A 19,599-nucleotide genomic window follows, 5' to 3' on the forward strand; every position below is an offset into this window, starting at 1 on the left:
CTACTCACTTTGCTCTTCATCATTTCATGTAAGTCTTTCCATGCCTTTCTAAGATTACTGAGCTGATCATTTCTTATACCACAGTAGTATTCCATCACAACCATATACCACCACTTGTTTAGCCATTCCCTAACTGATGGGGATCTCTGTAATTTCCAGTTCTTTACTACCACGAAGAGAGTTGCTGTAAACATCTCATTCACATTCAAAGTTATAGTTACTATTTGTGAATTTCTAAGAGTTCTTTAACCACCTTCTTATTTGAAAGTAAAAGGGAGGGAATTAGAGGAAAGAGAGGTCAAACTATAAGAGGACAGAACAGAAAAAAATATGCAATTAAAATCTTAACTGTAAACATGAATGTAAACAACTCACCCAAAAAATGGAAGAGAACAGAAAAAGTGATAAAGTAGCAGAATCCAACAACATGCTTTTTATAAGAAACACACTTGAAATGTAAAGATTCATACACACTTCAAATGAGAGACTGGAGCAGAATCTATTATACTTCAGATGAACTAAAAAAAAGCAGGAGTATCAATAATGATTTCAGATTAGCCTACAATAGATAGATACAATAAAAAGAAATAATCAGGAAAACTACATTATGCTTAAATGAATCAATATTAATATTTAATATATACACAAAAAATATATAGCCTCCAAATACTTAAAGGAAAAGTTAATTGAATGGCAAGGAAAGATAGTAAAACTATAATGGGGAATACCTGGCAAATTTAACAAAAAAGATAAGCAAGAAAGAAATTAAAGGACCTGAATATAACTTTGAGAAAATTAGAGATGATAGAATTCTGATGATTATTAAATAGGAAAGGAGTTTACATATTTGTCAGCCACGTACAATGCCTTTAGAACATTTGAACATGTATTAAAGGATAAAAACCTAGCCAAAAAAAAGCAAAAAAAATTATTAAACACATTTATTTACTGCTTGAAATATAATAAATATGTATGTGTAAATTAATACATATTCAATAAAAGACCTTTGAAGAAATAATTAAATATTAAATGACTTAATACTAAAAATTGGTGGATCAAAAGACAAAAGAGATCTGAACAATTTAATAATAACTACAATTCCAGATGATCAAAGATGGAGCATGCTACCTGCCTTCTGACAGACAGGTGATGGCTTCAAGAAGCAAACCATACATTTTTGGACTTTGCTTTGCTTAACTACGCATATTCATTAAAAAGGCCTTCCTTTTGGGAGATGAGGAAGTAGGGAGAGAAAATAAATGCTTTTTAACTGAAAAAGAATACAACAACAACAGAAAGGTATAAAGATTTTTTTTGCAAATATCTTTCATTAGAAGACTAAAACACAATCTTACTTGGGATCCTCTGTCCAACTCAGCAAAATACTCTACATCTTCATCCTTCACTGTCTTTCACTGCTCAAGGTCCAATGCAAATTGGTAGAAAAGATATTGGTAACATATGGCTTAGGTTCTTTACAAGACAACTGGTGAAGTAGAAACTGAACAAAAAGCAATTAAAGCTCCTCACAACCTGGTTCCAACCTACCTTAGCAGGTTTATTACCCATTACTTCACTTCAGGAACTCTGTGGTTCATTCAAACTGGCCTTGGTGCTATTCCATACATACCGTTCCTCATACCATCTCCATACTTTTGAAAAGATTATTTCTTCTTGCTTGGAAAGCATTCTCTCCTTACTTCTGCCTCTTAGAGTCCCTAGTTTCCTTCAAAGATCTGGTCAAATACCTCTATATGAGACCTTTCCTACTTCATACACGCACACACACACACACACACAGAGAGAGAGAGAGAGAGAGAGAGAGAGAGAGAGAGAGAGAGAGAGAGAGAGACACAGAGAGAGAGTTCCTAGTGCCTCTACTCAAAATATTTGCTTTGTATTAATTTTATATATACATTAATTATACATGCTCTTTTTTCCTACAGGCTGTAAGCACCTTGAGGGCAGAGACTGTTTCTTTGCTTAACACAGTGCCTAGTATATGGTAATCACTTAATGAACTTGTTGATAGAATGATTGAAACACCGAAGATCTTTGGAGCACAGGTTGTGTTTTTATTATGGCTACTGATTGAGAGGATTGAAAAGAGAAAAACAAATTTGAGAGATGAGCCGCTGACTAAGAAGATAGTGTCTGAAAATGAGCAACATTTGGATTTCTAGTCAATAGCTTGAAATATAAGGATAATAGAATCATGGTCAGAAATTGAGTACAGCTAAGGAAAGGCAATTTTAAAAAAGCCTGGAGTCTTTCAAATCTGCTAAAGAAGGCATTATATTGCAAAAAAAGGAGGGGAAAGAGAAAATTGTCCACATATATCTGTCAAATCTGGTACAACAAAGAATAACAAGCAGAATGTGGAAAGAGGAATAACAGTGGAAAAGGCAAGTAATTCAGAGATGATAGTATTCAAGAGAGCCAAAAATGAAAACCCATTAGTTCAGATGTCATTACACAACTATAGAAAGTATGAGTAATAAACAGGGTAAACTGAACAAAGATACTAACACAAGGTGGCAAATTTTATCTTACGTATTGTTAAGACTTAGTAGAATGGTCTTCTTGACTAGAACCTGACTTTGGAAAGATATACATACTCAAAAAAAAAAAGGAAAAGTTTTCTTAAGTGCAGCAGAGTAATATTTTATTTTTAGAATACAAGGAATCCCAGTAACTTAATGAAGGAAATATAATGGAGAGCATTGAGGTGAGAATCAGTGGAGAAGCAAAAGCAATACTACTATGAAAATATCTTAGAGGGTAATTGAAATATAGGAATAATTAGATAAAGGGTTCAAGAAATATCTGGGGTAGAGGTATTAATGGGTGAATTTAACTATCTAGACGTTTGCTTTCAGGGCCTAAAAGAAGGCAGCAGATAAAAAACTTGTCTTGATGATAATCACATTCTTCAAAAGGCAAGAAAAGTAGCAGGGGCAGAACAGGGAATAAGGAGTTAGAGTTACAAAAAGAAAAATTTAGTCTTGAAATAAGCATAGGGAAGGCACAGCAGGAATACAAGGCAAAGATCAACAGCTCTGCCTTTCACACCACAGTTTTGCCACATACCTGCTTTTCCACACTATAGGATACTTTTCATGACTCTGAGGCTAGCTGATAAGAGCATGATAGACATTGAAAAGAGTTTACTCACCCCAACCTAAACATTAAGGGGAAACTGGGAAAAGTCCCACTAAAGGAGGAGTGAATGTAGTTGGAAAAAAATGTTCTTGAGATTAAAAGGTAATTAGGGAATGTGGAACCAAGAAGAAGGAGTGGAGGCAAGAATTCACCAGAACTCTCCCAACTTCCTCTCCAAACAACATTAAAATAAGACCTCAAATCAATTTCTGAAGCAGCAGAGTCAAAAAGAAATAGCAAAGTGGAAATAAAACTATTACTCTTTGCAGATGATATGATGGTATACATACAACCTTCTCTACCTCCCAGAGAATCTACTAAAAAAACTACCTAAAATAATTAACAACTTCAGAAAAGTTTCAAGATCTAAAATAAATCCATATAAATTACCAACAAAATACAGCAAGAAAGGATAGAAAGAGAAATTCCATTTAAAATAACTACAAACGTTATAAAATACTTAAGTGTCTACCTGCAAGACAAACACAGAACCTGTATAAAAACAATTACAAAACACTTTTCACACAAATAAAGTCAGATCTAAACAACTGGAGAAATAGTAATTACTCATGGGTAAGTTGAGCCAATATAATAAAAATGATAATTCTCCCTAAATTAATTTATTTGCTCCAGTGCCATACCAATTAAAATACCAAATAAATTATTTTATAAAGCTTGAAAAAATAACAAATGTCATCCGGAAGAAGAAAAGGTGAAGAATATAAAGGGAATCAATTAAACATATGAAAGAGTGTGTCTTAGCAGTACCAAATCTCAAAATGTATTACAAAGAAGTAATCATCAAAACAATCTGGTACCGCCAAGAAAAAGAGTGGTGTATCAGTGGAATACATTAGGCCCTACACAATACATTATAGCAAACAACCATGGTAATCTAGCCTTTGATAAACCCAAAGATCCAAGCTTTTGGGAAAGAGCTCACTATTCTACAAAAAAATCTGGGAAAAACTGAAAAGCAGTCTGGCAGAAACCAGGCAAAGACCAACATCTCCTACCTTATACAAAGATAAAGTCAAACGGATACATAATTTAGACATAAAGGGAAGCATAGAAATTAGGGGTATGGAAAATTTTACCTGTAAGGTTTATAGATAAGGGAAATATTTTTGATCAAACAAGCATTAGAGAGCATAATGGGATGTAAAATGAATAATTTTTATTACATTAAATTTTAAAGGTTTTGCATAAACAAAGCCAATGCAACCAATATTAGAAGGAAAGCAGGAAACTGGCAGAAAATTTTACCGCAAGTTTCTCTGATAAAGGCTTCATTTCCCAAATATATAAAAAACTGAGGCAAATTTATAAAAATATGAGTCATTCCCTAGTTGATAGTCAAAGGATATGAACAATCAGCTTTCAGATGAAGAAATCAATTCTATAGTCATGTGAAAATGCCCTAAATTTATCGATTGGAGAAAAGCAAATTAATACAACTCAGAGGTACCATCTTACATCAATGAGAATGGCTAATATGACAAAAAATGACAAATGTTGGGGGAAATATGGAAAAATTGGGACAGTAAAGCACTGTTGGTAGATCTGGTGCAACCTTCTGGAGAACAATTTGGAACTATGCCAAAGGGCTATAAAACTGTTTATATCATTTGACCACTACTAGATTTGTATCCCAAAGAGATCAAAGAAAAAGGAAAAGAACCTATATGTATAAAAATACTTATAGCAGCTCTTTTTGTGATGGCAAATAATTGGAAACTGAGGAGATGCCCATCAATTGGGTAATGGCTGAACAAGCTGTGGTATATGATCGTGATGGAATGCTATTGTGCTATAAGAAATGAAAACAGGATGCTTTCAGAAAAACCTGGGAAGACTTATGCAAACTGAGGCTCACTGAAGTGAGCAGAATCAAAAGAACATTGTACACAGTAACAGCAATATTGTACAACAATCAACTGTGAATGACTTAGCTATTCTCATTAGTACATTGATCCAAGGTAATTCCAAAGCTCTGATGACAAAAAATGCTATCCACCTTCAGAGAAAGAATTGATGGAGTCTGAATATAGATAGAAGCATATGTTTTTAATTTTATTTTTCTTGGGCTTTTCTTCTGGTCTGTGCCACAGGCACATTTTGACTGGGCAACCTCATATAAACTTGATAACATACCCAGCAGCAAAGGCCAACTCATCAGAGAAAAATCCAGCAGCAAAAGACAGCAGCTGAGAAATAGTAAATGACAGATTTTGAGATAAAAAAAAACAAATAGCTGCTAGGGGAAGCTAGGTTTTAGTTAGAAGTTGGTGAAAATCAAGATGTAATTTTTCTTCCTGTCCCAATTCAAGACCCTCAAAAATCTATCCCCAGAATAGCTGAGGTAGCATTAAGCAGGTGAAAGACATAACCAAATGTTGAGAGATGGAGCCATGAGAGCCAGCCAAAACACAACTTTATGTGCGTGAGTTGTCCTAAACTATGAATATCCAAACATCATCCCAACCCCCAACAAATGTAACACATGTCCCACAACTCTGAAACATCTCATAAGCAAGGTCAAGATGGTGCATTTTAGGTATAATTATGCAAATATAGCTCAAACCCTCATCCAATGCATTCTCTACCAACAGAAGAGGAGCCATGAATCATCAGACTTTAATTAAGAAAGGATGAAGATTTTTTTTTCTTCTTGACAGACTTGTGATTTCATCCCTTTAGGAAGGTTCCAGTGAGAAACTTCTTCTGCAAATGCAAATTATCACCTTCTCTGCAATGTATCACCTCAGAGAGTTACCTACGACACTAAGAGGTTATGTGACTTGTCCAAGGTCACACAGCTAGTATGTGTCAAAGGAAGGACTTGAATCAAGGTCTTTCCAAATGTTCTGTCCATTACCCATTGCTGGTTCTTATGTATATATAGACATAGCAAGAGTAAATGAACATCTTATTGGTATTCAGGTTTCAGTGTAGGAAGGAAAAAAATGACCCCAAATCTGAAACATCTTTAACCTTTAATTGAGAGGCAATTTTCACTTAAATTTTGTATTGGGCTCCAATTTTACACTTTTCATGGTTGTGAACCCCACATATGACCCTTTATGTTAACCTCACAGAATGCTGTATGAAGTACAAATGAATACAGGCTTAATTACCTTTGTTTCTAAAAGAAACACAGTTTTTTTTGGTTACAGAGTTCTGTTTTGTTTTAGTTACCCTCCTTGAATTCCCCAGAAATGAACCCCATCTATAACAAGGTCCCCAAGCAACTTGCTATTTGTATTCTGACTCCTCCGAGCCCCCAGTAAGTCTTCAAGTAAACCCAGGAGACCAGGGCCAGACATGATGGCTCCACCTCTCAGAGTCACCATTGCCACACCTCGTGTTCTAGGGACTAAAATGGTATTTAATGGGTGGATCTCCTGGTCTCAGAGGAGGCTGGTGTAAATCTATCACAGTTTTGGATCCAGTTCTTCCAAGTGAGATGTAAGTGATATTCAAAACATACCAGGAAGGGCACTAAGCTTGTTATTTACAGCAGTAGTTATCAGAACCATGTTCTCTCAAAAGAAGAGGCTCCATAGAGCAGCTGCAAACACTTCTGTACATTGATCATGTTCACTCATGATTGGTGTCACTGCTAATTGAGCCATCCCTGCTAGCTATTGCTCCAGCCTTGGTCAGAAGTCATAGATCCAGAGCATGAAAGCAGCACAAGTACCTTTTACTAAATTTGAATTTTTCAAAAACCACTCTGTTTATAGGATTTTTTTCTTTTCAATAACCAGAGTTCATAAGATCATTGACCTAGAGCTGGAAATGATCTTAGGGGGTCTTCTAGTCAAACCCCCTCATTTTAAAGATGAGAAAACAGAGAAGCTATAACTCATTTGTGGACAAAAACACGGCCACTAAGTGTCGGAGCTCAGTGAACGTGAGTCTTTCTTATTTCAGGTCCAACATTGTTAACATTTCCTCTCTTTGCCCTTTCAACAGTTTTAAGTAATCACAGACTTCCCAAGAGGTCATTTTATCTATCCTTGGAGTGATGACATGGTTTTGCTTTTAACAAACCTCACATAAATGTGCTACAGGTTTACTACGTTATTTTCATATAAATATTTATAGAAAAATCCATTTCTCCCCACTGCCCATTTGAGAAACTTTGTATGACATCTTTTCTTATAATTTCCTATCCCCTAAATGGTTTATCTTCATCCCTATGCATTTACCTGACCGGTTCCCTAATTGTCCTGCAACCCAATTCAATTAGCCTTCCTTAAGCACCTTATGTGTGCAGAATACTAGGTAAGGTGCAGAGAAGATACCAAGTTCAAAGAAGACATGATGCTTCCCTCATAATGCCTAAAGTACAGTTAGGGAATGCTATGCATAAGCAGAAAACAATAATACAAAATACATTAAAATGCATAAATGAAGAGCAAACAAAATGCTAGGTGAGTTACTGGTTTGAAGAGGTCATTACTAACTGGAAGGAAGGGAAAGAACAAGGATGTCCATTGTCAGGGTCGGTATTCTCTCCTCTTTGCCACCTCAATATCATTCTTCCATGTGGGCTTTCCTTGTCTGTGCCTTTGTATTGGTCATCTTTCCTTTGACTCCCTGATCTATGCATATCTCTATTGAAAGATCAACAACTCATTTTTCACATAAACAATCATTCCCTTACAGAGAGTGTTCTTTAACCTGTTTTTTTTTTTATCATACACCCCTTTAGCAGGCTGGTGGAGCTTAAGAATCCCTTTTCACAATAATGTTTTCATATAATTGAAAGGGATGCTAGATTTTAGTTAAAAGTTGGTGAAAATCAAGATGTAATTTTTCTTCTTGTCCTAGTTCAAGACCCCCAAAAATCTATCCCCAGATCCCTTGGGAGTTCTTGGACCACAGGTTAAAAACCTTTGTCCTAAAGCATTATTGTGTTGATCCTTCCTTGCTTTGGTATTTCAATAGATGTATGACATCATTGATGTGACTACTCCTTCCACGATGCAAATGGTAATACACCCATGCTTGCTCTTCCTCTGTTCCTCTTTTCCATGTCTTCTCACAAATTTTACAGAAGGTGCCTTCCCAATTCTCTGGGGCCTTTTTTAGTATTTTAATGTTATGTGTATGCCTACCATATGTGGATCAAATTAAAAATATATCCCTCTTCTCCCCTCAGATCCTGACGAGTAAGGTATTATTTCAACTGCTTATCATCCCCATTGGGTTCCTATCATCCATCAGTAAACTTGAGCGTCTTCCCCTTCCATTTGATTTTTTTTTATTAAAGGGGCCATCTTTGGCTCACTTCTTAAAGAGATCTTTTACTTAATGGGCATTGCCTCACATGAAGTGAGAACCTGAAAAGACCTTATCTTAAAAGGGCCAGGGTCTCCCACTGCATCCTAAGCTATCTTTGGTTGTCCTGATGAACATCTGGCCACTGGACCCAGATGGCTCTGAAGGAGAAAGTGAGGTTGGTGACCTTGCACAGCCCTCCCTCACTCAAAACAAAGTCATTTGGAAGTCATGTCATCATCTCCCTGATGTCATGGTCCTCTTTGAGAATGAAGGATAAACACAATAACAATTTCTAAAAAATGTGTGCACAAACCCATAATTTGAGGGCAAATCATTTAATAATAGTAGCTGACATTTATATAGCACTTCAAGGTTTGCCAAGTGTTCTGTACACTTTAAATATTTTTATTTTCACAATAGCCCCAGGATGTTATTATTTTCTTCTATTATTGTTATTATTATTATATTACTACCCTGCTATTATTATTGCTATTATTTTACAGATGAAGAAACTAAGGCATTCAGAGATTAAGTGACTTGCCCAGAATCACACAGCTAGTAAGTATATGAGGTAGGATTTGAACTAAGATCTTCTTGACTTTGAGTCTAGCACTCCACTTACTGTTTCTTAAAAATTTCTTTCTTAAAAAATTTCTTTAAAATTCATTGGGAATGTTAACCCTCTTATAATCCTTCAAGTTGGCCTAATGAGGCCTTCCCTGGTTCTGCTCAGACACCAGCCTTGCTATACCTCCATTTTTAATTTGTTGAAGGAATATAAAGCAGAGGGACCTTCAATGTCACTAGTCCAGCCAAACCAGAAGAATACATCTACCCCAAAGTTACATCTCACATCTAGCCAAAGCTACTTCTTACATGTTGTCCAGGCTTTGACCAGAAAAGCAGAAGAGATAGATGCCAATACCTCCCATGTGCTATTTCAGAGAAAACTGTGGGGTTTTTTTGTTTGTTTGTTTCCAAACACCATCCAAAGGCTCACACACAGTTATACAGCTGCTTCAGTCTACCAGCTTAGAAAAGAACCTTGATTGAAGGAAGGGAATGGCAGGCAATACAAGGAACATGAGCCACAGAACATGACTTACAGAGGCAGCCCTGAGATGGAGGATGTGCTGGCAAGGGTTTATCTCAGTCTCCAGACGCAGCAGGAGCATAGCTTAGACAGAGAATAGGCTAGAAAATAAAGTGGCTGAACCAGTTGCAGTCATATCCATACCATGCTGGCCAACAGCATGGTGTCTGAGGCTATAGTTGACCAGTTCTGCCTGTGAAAAGAAAACGTTGGTCCGCAAGGAAAAGCAGGTGTTTTCCTTTAAGGGATATGAGTGAATAGTACAACATGTAGACTGATAAATACATAACCCCATATAAAACAAAATAACGTAGTAGAGACAGTCTTGGACCATGGAATCCATCCCATCACTATAATAATAATAGTTAATATTTATACAGTGTCTCCCATACATTAGACACTGCGCTAAGAGCTTTACAATTATTATCTCATTTAATCCTTACAAAAACCCAAGGAGGTAGGTGCTATTATTTTCCACATGAGGAAAATGAAGCAAACAGAGGTTAAGTGACTTGCCCAGAGTCACACCCATAGTAATTGCCTGAGGCTCGATTTGAACTCAGGACAGGCCCTATACTCTATCCACTGTATCACCTACTTACTTACAAGAGTATTACTGTATTCTTGGAACTTGCTGGACTTTCCAGCTGCCCTCTAGCTGAATTTTCTTTTATGTATTATCTCCTCCAAAGGAAATGTGAGCTCCTTGACAGCAAAAATGACCTCACCTTTTTCTATTTATATCCTATGAGCATAGCACAGTATGTGGCACATAGTAAATCCTTAACAAATGCTTTTTCATTCATCTGAGAGTCAAAGGCCTCAGTCCTAGCCTTGTGCTACATATTTGTCTGCTTGATTTGAATAAGTCACAAAACCACCCTGAGACTCAGTTTCTTCATTTGTAAAATGACAAATTTGGACCAGTTGACTCCCATTCAACTCTAAGACTCTATGGTCCTATGATAAGATTTTCTGGAGATAGTTTATATCCAAAGAGATGTTAAGTGGGTCACATAAGGATGATAGATGACTCAGCTTACAGAATGGATTCCACAGGACCACCAATGACAATCAGGAGGCTGAAAACTTGGTAGGCTAAGTCCTAATACAGGAGTGTGGCTAAAAATTGAAAAGGCAAACATACAACCTTTCACTTGGGTAATTACTGGGTCTGTGCTCACCACATCAGGTAATAGTGAATCAGAAAGGAATAGAATCTCTTTTAGTTTCAATCAATAGCAAATACGTTACTGTACATTCTATATCTACCATATTATACATGCCTGACAGTATCATATATGTATGCATATATGTATATATACATATATGTATATATATACAGAAATGTTTGTGTGTACAGATACATATCAAAATCTGAAGAAGTAGCTTTTACTTTTGATTTTTGATTGTGTTTTATTTTCCTTCATGTCTTTTTGCTACCTACTCAATTTTTTTACCCTGTGCCACCCTCTCCCCAAAAAAGACTACCAAAGACATTGCTCTGGGGGATCCTGGTGAGTTTTCACTATTCCCACTTAGTTATACAAAAGCATTTTTACCCAGGTGAAATCAAGATATAAGTTATCAAAGGCAGTCTTGAAGGAAGAAAAATATCACAAAGACGATGAGGTACAATCCCACACATATAACTGCCTTGGACAAGGAAAGGGTCTATGGAACCAACTTTAGTTGAGCTCCATATTTAGAGGAAGGTGCTAAAACATGACTTGTTTTATAGGGTATTTTTTCTGGCTTTTATCACCAACCATCAGAGCACCGTCAAGCCTTCCCCATTCCTACCTTTTTAGGCATTGATTAGGTCCACCAGGTTTAGGGGTTCAGCTATATATGACAGGCACTAGAGTCTGAGGACAACTCTAAGTTCCCCACTTAGTTGAATGAGGGAGGTGACATCTAAGCTGGGCACTAAAATCTCCCTTGATCCTCACCCCTTCCCACAAAAAGGTGGAAAAAAATCTCTCCTTCCTCCATAGAACCATAAAACTGCTTGGATATCTCCTTCATAAATAATTCTCTGGACTTATCTTCCTCACCCAGTCCCATTCTGACAATTCAATGGTATGCTCCTTAAGGATAAGGTCTGTCTCAGAGCTGAACATAGAAAGAAAACTCGAAGCATTTAATTAGAGTTTGAATCCTCCATGACTTCAGAGTTATTCTTGACTCCTCATTCTGCCTCAACTCCCTACTCCCACCATGTCCAATCAGTTGTCCAGTCTCATGCATTCCACCCGCATATCATCTCTGGTATCTGTTCCCAACTCAACACTCACATAGCTACTACCCTAATTTAGGCTGTCATCACTTCTAGCCTGTACTATTATAGGAGCCTGCTAATTGTACTCCTTACTTGAAGCCTCTCTTCTCTCCAATCCATCTTCCACATAATTCCCAAGGTGATATTCCTAAATCACAGGTCTGACCATACCATTCACCTGCTCAAGAATTTTCAGGGACTCTCTTGTCTCTAGCACAAAATACAAGCATATCCACTTGGCATTTAAAGACCCAGTACCAGTCCACCTTTCCAGAATTCTATTCATCCTTTTCACACTCTCTGCATCCTAGGCAAATCCTCCTAATTGCTGTTCCTCACATGTAGCCTCTCATCTCCAGTCTCTGCACATTTGAACAAACTGTTTCCCATGCCTGGAATGCACTTCTTTACTACAATCTCTTAGCATCTCAAGCTTCAATCAAAGCTCAGTTCAAATGCCATTTCATTCATGAGGCCTTTCCTCCCAGTGGCTTATGCTTGCCCCTCACCTCTGCCAAAAAAAAAAAAATTTAAAAAAAAGATTGTATTTACTTCGTATGTATATTTATTTGTTTATGTACTTATTACTTCCCACAGTGTAATGTAAACTATCTGAGCATAAGGATTGTTGCATTTTGCCTTTGTATTCCCAATGCCTAAGTGAAGAAGTCAAAATGCATTTATTAAGCACTTACTACATACCTGGCATTTTGATAAACTCTGGGGTTACAAAGAAAGACAAAAATAGTTCCTGTTCAGGAATCACATAGTCTAATGAGGGAGAGAACATGCAAACAACTATGAACAAATATATACATACATATATATGCATATATATGTGTGTATGTATATATATATATATATATATATATATATAATGTACGTGTACATATATGCATACATATAACAAGAGAGTAATCTCAGAGAGAAGGCACTAGCATCAATGGAGACCAGGAAAGGCTTCTTGCAGAAGGTAGAGTCAGAGCTAAGACTTAGAAGAAGCTAGGGAAGTGAAGAAGAAGGGGTGAGGAGGCAGAGGATCCCAAGCATGAGTGACAGCCAGTGAAAATACCTGGAGTTGAGAGATGAAGTGTCTTGTGTGAACAATATCACTGAGTCCAAGATCATACAGAAGGGAATAAAGTTTAAGGAGGTTGGAAAGGTAGGAAAGGGCCAGGTAATGAAGGGCTTTAAAAATCAAATAGATTCCCTGGTTTATAGTAGGCACTAAACAAATAGCTATTCATTGATTGATTAAATTGAATTCCTGAAACTGCCTCTTCTGCTCCATATTTCTTCAAATCCTAGTCATCCTTCATCACCCACTTCAAATGCCACCTGCCCCATGAAGCCTTCCTACTCCCATCACCAAATCTGATCTCTCCTCCCTCTACCTTCCTAAAGCTCAGATCTGCACCATTCATTTGTCAGCTAATTAACTCATCCCCTCTTATCTTATGTCAACTAATCACATACTATCTTATGACATTTCTTGTCTTCTCTTGAGCTTTTTAAAATCTCTTATTTAATTCTGTGTGTCTTGATTCCAACCAGAATCCTTGATATCAGGGGTTATCTTAGACTGCTTTGTACCCACTGAAGCATTTGACATCATAGACACTCAGATATCTTTTATATCCACATGCACAACCTGTTGCAATGCCCACCAGGAGCATTTATCAACATCCCACAGATTTTGAGATCAGCTAGTGTAATTCCTTAATTGTACAGATGAAGAAACTCAAATTCAAATTGGGAAAGCATATTTAATCTCATTATTTGAACTACTGCCCCTGTGCAGAGGATTCCCAAATCTCTGTCTGTAGTCTTGAGTACTCTTCTGAATTCCAGACCTGCATTCTCAATCATCCTTGCAACCATCTCCATCTTTTATTCTGCTCTTCTCATCTTTGCCCACAAATAACTGAAATTCTCCTCACTTCCTTCTTCATCCACTTCTTACAAACAGTGGGTAGAATGCTATACTTGGACTCAGGAAGAACTGATTTCAAATCCTGCTCAGATACTTGCTAGCTGTGTGACTCTGGGCAATGTCACCTTTCTCAGCCTGTATTTTCTCATCTGTAAAATGGAGATAATAATAGCACCCACCTCATGGGGATGTTGTAGGGATCAAATGAGGTAATATTTGTAGATTTCTTTGCAAATCTTAAAACACTGCATAAATGTTAACTATTATTATTATTTTAATAGACAGGACCAAATGAAATAATGTTTGTAAAGCCCTTTGAAAACTTTAACATGCTACATAGATATATTGCTGTTGTTATCATTGTGATTATTTGTTGTTGTTCAGTCATTTTCAGTTGTGTCCAACTCTTTGTGACCCCACTTGGGTTTTCTTGGCAGAGATACTAGAGTGGTTTGCCATTTCCTTCTCCAGCTCATTTTACACATAAGGAAATTGAGGCAAACACGATTAAGGGACTTGCCCAAGGTCATACAGCTAATTAGTGTTTGTGGCTGGATTTGAACTCATAAAGATGATCTTCTTGATTCCAAGCTCAATGTTCTATCCACTATGCCACCTAGCTGCCTGGGACTGTTATTACAAACCCCTTTTCTACCTCCCCTCTCCTTTAAGATGCTCTTAAGGGTTCCTGCCCAATCTTGAGTGGAGTCTAGTTGTGTATAGACTTCTCACTTCACTTAAAATCTGAGTCCCATAGGCTTCACTCTCACTTTACTTTGACCTACTCTTGCATAGAACATACATGGGTTTGTTCTGCCAGTGAAGACTGTGTTTTATTCCTCCTTGGAAAGGGGAGTCATAAGTCCCTGTTCTAGCAACTTAAACATTTCGCCCAATTGAATTACATAATTAAACCCTCACATGGCACAATATGGCTTTCTGGCTCACCTCTGTTGTACAATAACCCTTTTAAGGTCTTAAAGGAAAGATTTTAAAAGTATGCTATACATCCATAGATTGTTAGCATCTGGTAAAAAATGTCTCATTTTAGAAATGAGGAAATGGAGGACCCGAGAGATTAAGTAACTTTCCCAGATGATTGTGTCTTCCCTCAACTTAATTCTCTTGTATTCATGTCTTTGGTCTGAACCCCAAACCAAACTATTGCTTTTATTTGATGAATTTGAAGAATCACCTCTAGGTCACATACTCAGACTTTGCTCTATGACTCCAAAATGTAGAGGGAAATGACTACACTTCTTTTTCAACAAATAAAAATAACCGAGTTTAGCATTTCAGTTGGGAGAGGAAGGAGACATTGTTTTTCCAAGTCTATGCTGTGATTTCTTCAGCATCAGGAACCCTTTTTCCCAGAACTTCTCTCCACTGATATACAATATCAATTCATCTGTAACTTACAATCTTAGTTGTTTGGGAGAAATGAGAGGTTTAGTGACTTTTCCATGGTCACACAATCAGAAATAATACTTTAACCCAGGTCTTCTTGTTACCAGGAGTCAACCATTACAAAAGATGTATCAAGTTTGGCTACAAAACTCCTGAGTAGGGCCCAAACCAGATTAAAATGTAACTGGGAAATGTTTTAAAAATAAATAAAAATACAACATAGATAATGTTAATTTGTGATGCTCTAAGCAAACAGGGATCTGTTTCTGTTTGAGTTTGATACCATTACACTACAACACAGTACCTCTCAGTTAAGAGCTGGTTTGTGAAAATAATTAGTAAAAAAAAAAAAGAAAAATAGTAGATTGTTGACTTCATTCCACTAGATGCTACAGCCCAGATTCTTCCCTGGTCTGGGCCTACCTTGCTTCTAATTCCGTCATTAGTATTTCCAACAATGGGCTCTGGGTACCTATAGTCTCCTCCTAATGGTAGCCATCTCTAGGGAGGGGCCAAGGTGGGGAGGGAAGAAAAAAAAGGAAAAAAACAAATTTACACAATAACTTTATTATACATTTAAAAAGAATGGCAAGTTGTACATAATAGATGTGCAGTTTCATGTGCAATCATATTTTTTATTATTCTACATTATAGAAATGCTTATTTTATTCCACAAATTAAAAATTAAATGAAATTTTTTTTTAAATATCACCATGAACTATTTCTCCTGCATTGGTGCAGGGAACCATCATGGTGCAGTGCAGTCAGTCAGTCAATAAGCATTTATTAAGCACCTACTATTTGCCAGGCACTATACTAACTGTTGGAGTTAGAATTTGTATTTTAATGTGGCTTTGCCACTAACTATATGACAATAGGTAAATCATTTCACTTTCTGGGATTTAGTTTCTTTATCTGTAAAATGACAGGTTGGACTAGATGACCTCTAAAATCCCTTCCAACTCTAAATCTTTCATCCTGCAAAAGTGTCTTATTCTGTGACTTGAACCAGATGACAAAATTACTTGTCACAGTTTTGTTACCTGAGCTCATTTATATGCTACAAAATCTCTTAGCCATAGTTCTCATCCCCCACCATGCCTGTCACATGTAAATAATCTCAAGTCTTTGGTCATGACTTAAGGTTATTTCCAATATTACTCTATTAACAGAACCCTGACCTTTAATCAGGATATTGCTACCTAAGTGCCAGATTTCTAATAATTCATTCTGTAGTTTACAGGGTCTTCATTTCCCTAAATTAGTAAGACCAACAGTATGGTTTTCAGATTCCATTGTACTAAAGACTCCCAGAAGAGTCTCTTGTGATGAAACTGCTTATCTTATTGCATCTCAAATTCCCGAAGAAACATTCTTCTACAATGCCAGAGCTAAAAGACTTCCTATGGCCTAATATTTGGCTTAAATCTACCCAGGTGCAGATGAAGCATCTTTCCTTCCCATCTATTCTGAGTTTCAGTTTCCTGGCTCACAACTGAAGATAAAAATGCCTGTAGTCCTAACCTCATAGAATTGTAATAAGCTTCAAATATGATAATATAAGCAAAGGTCTTTGTAAAATTTAAAGTACTATCTAAATGTCAGTGATTATCAACATCTTTATTATCATAAGCATTTTTCTGCCCACCATGTGAAGGTACCCCTTCTGGTCACTATCTAGTATGGAATCAGCATTCATACTTAATCCTCACTCATAGTAGAGTAAGTATTGTACTTGTAGCTAAAAAAGACATGGAATCCAATCTCACCTATGACATTAGTTATGTGACCTTGGGCAAGTCACAACCTAAGTCTGTTTCTTCATTTGTAAGATGAGAAGTTAGGACTAAATGATCTCTAAAATCTCTTCCCATTGTAAATCTATAATCCTATGATTTTCCCTCTTTCCCCAGATTTTACTGCAAGAAGTAGTTATATGCATATACATGTAATACATATATATATATAATTATATATATATTTATATATATAATTTCATATATATGTATATATATATACATATATATATATATATATATAAAAAACAGTGTGAGCTAACCAACCTATCTGTAAGTATTTATTAAGCACCTACTATGAACCAGGCTGTCTATGAGTGCAGTAAGTTCTCTCAGCAGGCTAGTGATGATAGCCTTTAGCAACAGTAGACAGACCAAACACAATTTCAGAGAATGCCAATAACCATTTAAAAAGAACTAGTTTATACGAAAGCTTATGAGGGTAAAGTATGTCAGCTGCTTAACCCCCCCCCCCGCCACCCATGCTCAGACCAGGCTTGTATTGTTAGAAGCATAGAGAATCATATATGTCAGTGTATATAATTAACAGCTATTATTGTTAGCCAAAGTACCTAGGATATTCCCATTATTTTCATGCCTACAGAAAAGAGAAAACATATTCCTTTCAGGTAATACAAAAAACTTAGGAAATTAAAAATAAGTTGTTACCTTGCCTCAGTATGTCAAAAGATAATGCACAAGGAAAATCCCTCATTTCTGATTGCTATGAATACGGGCCATATAGGGAAAGCCCAGGGTGGCCTTCCAAGCTGCCTGCTGTGAGAATCCACCTCGTGACCACAAAAGCTCCATGAGGCAGACCTCTAACTCTTTCCTCCCCCCTCAAAGAACAGCAAATAGCCACTACAATGTAAAACAAATGTGCAAAAATTCCCCATGATATTTTTAAAAATTAAAAAACACTAAAAAAACAAAACCCACCTTGAATTTGCTACCCTGTCTTCAGCATGTTTGTTGCTTATGGATCCAGCTGGGAAAGATTTGCAGCAGCATCTGTTTATTACATGCATGATTTGTTCATCAATCAAAATACTATGTGCCCAGAACTGTTCTAGCCACTATAGAAAATATATGTAAAGTCTAAGATACAATCTTGACCCTGAAGGCACTTAGAATCTGCTTGCAATAACAAGATGTATGCATGTGACAAAGAGAACTAACCCAGCACAGAACAGAATTAATGCCAAGCCTGTGGCTGGCCCTGAGTCCAAGTCTTATAGGAGCCTATACCAGGGAGAAATAATCAAGGTGTGTTGGAATAATGGTACAAGGCTTCAGTTGAGGGGGCAGTGTCCCTTTGTACAACAAGCTCTGGAAGGCTACTCCAACATATTCATTATTTCTCTTTTTTATAGATTCCTATAACTCAATTCACAAACAATAAGCACGCTAATGACTAAATTGATATCACACCTCCAGGAGTCATCTGGGGATATTTTGGTGTAAGTTATGTCTATACTTTTAAAAGTACATATCTTCCCCTAATAGAAGTTCTTTGAGGGCGGGATCATTTCATTTTTTTCTTTGTATCTTCAGATCTAGCACAATGCTTAGCATAGAACCAAGAAAACAAATCATTAGCTGATAAATGTTTGGTGACTGATACCCTAAGTAGGAAGCACTTGGTGGGGAAAGGGTAGGAATGGCACCTGCTGAGCCTGGAAAATGGGACATTGAGTTTAAGATTTTAGTTGTCAAGGGCACTGGGCCACTCCCACAGACAAGAAGGAGTAAGGAGAACAAGATAGTGGGTAAAATGTTACAATTCTTTAAAATGATAATTATGTTTGTAAGTTTAAACTTCGCAAATTAAATAAGTTTTTCTTAAGTGAAAGATTAAGTTACTGAGTGGAGACACATTGAATCTCATCACCTCTCTTCTGGATTATCCTGAATACAGATGGGATGAGTAGAAACAAGGAGAAAGATATGAATACATGAACTGAAAGACCTTTTGATGACTTAAATATGGCAGGAGGAAAGGCATTCCCACAATGCAGAATACTAAAAAAGATGTCTACACATGAAACTGCACAGAAATGCTCAGAAAACATGCCATGATATATAGTCATACTTCATCCAAGCAGCTAGGTAGTACAGTGGAGAGAGTGCTCGACTTGGAACCAGAAATACCTGGGTTAAAGTCCTGCCTTAGATTCTTACTGGTCATGTGACCACTTCACCTCTCTGTGACTCAGTTTTTTCATCCATAAAATGAGTGTGATAATAGTACCTACTTCAAAAGATTGTTGTGAGGATCAAATGAGATAATTTGCATAAAATGCTTTGCAAACATTAAAGTATTATATTAATGCTAGCTATTATTATTCATTATCAATCAATCAATAAAGATTTATTAAGTTCCTACTATGTGCCAGGCACTGTGCTAAGCACTGGGGATAAAAAAAAAAAAGAGTGTCCTTAAGGAGCTTACAATCTAATGGGGGAATTATTACTGTTGTTGTTGTCGTTGTTATACATGATTAACTTTTAAAAGGAATTTGCTGTGTCTCAGAGGAGGCTCATTCTTAAACCCCAGGCCAATAAGAAGAATAGGAAGGGATTAGGTGAATGATTTCACTCCTTTGCAAGAAACTTCCTGGCCATAAGGAGA

At 36.7% G+C, this 19,599-nt stretch overlaps 1 protein-coding gene across 2 annotated transcripts in view; it reads right to left on the bottom strand.

Annotated features, from left to right (window-relative positions):
• Nucleotides 1-19,599, bottom strand: part of LOC110201862 (C-reactive protein-like) — a 132,477-nt gene that overhangs the window by 33,475 nt on the left and 79,403 nt on the right. The window lies entirely within an intron of this gene.

Source organism: Phascolarctos cinereus, unplaced genomic scaffold, assembly GCF_003287225.1.
Source record: "Phascolarctos cinereus isolate Bilbo 61053 unplaced genomic scaffold, phaCin_HiC Scaffold_5;HRSCAF=322, whole genome shotgun sequence".
Lineage (NCBI taxonomy): Eukaryota > Metazoa > Chordata > Mammalia > Diprotodontia > Phascolarctidae > Phascolarctos > Phascolarctos cinereus.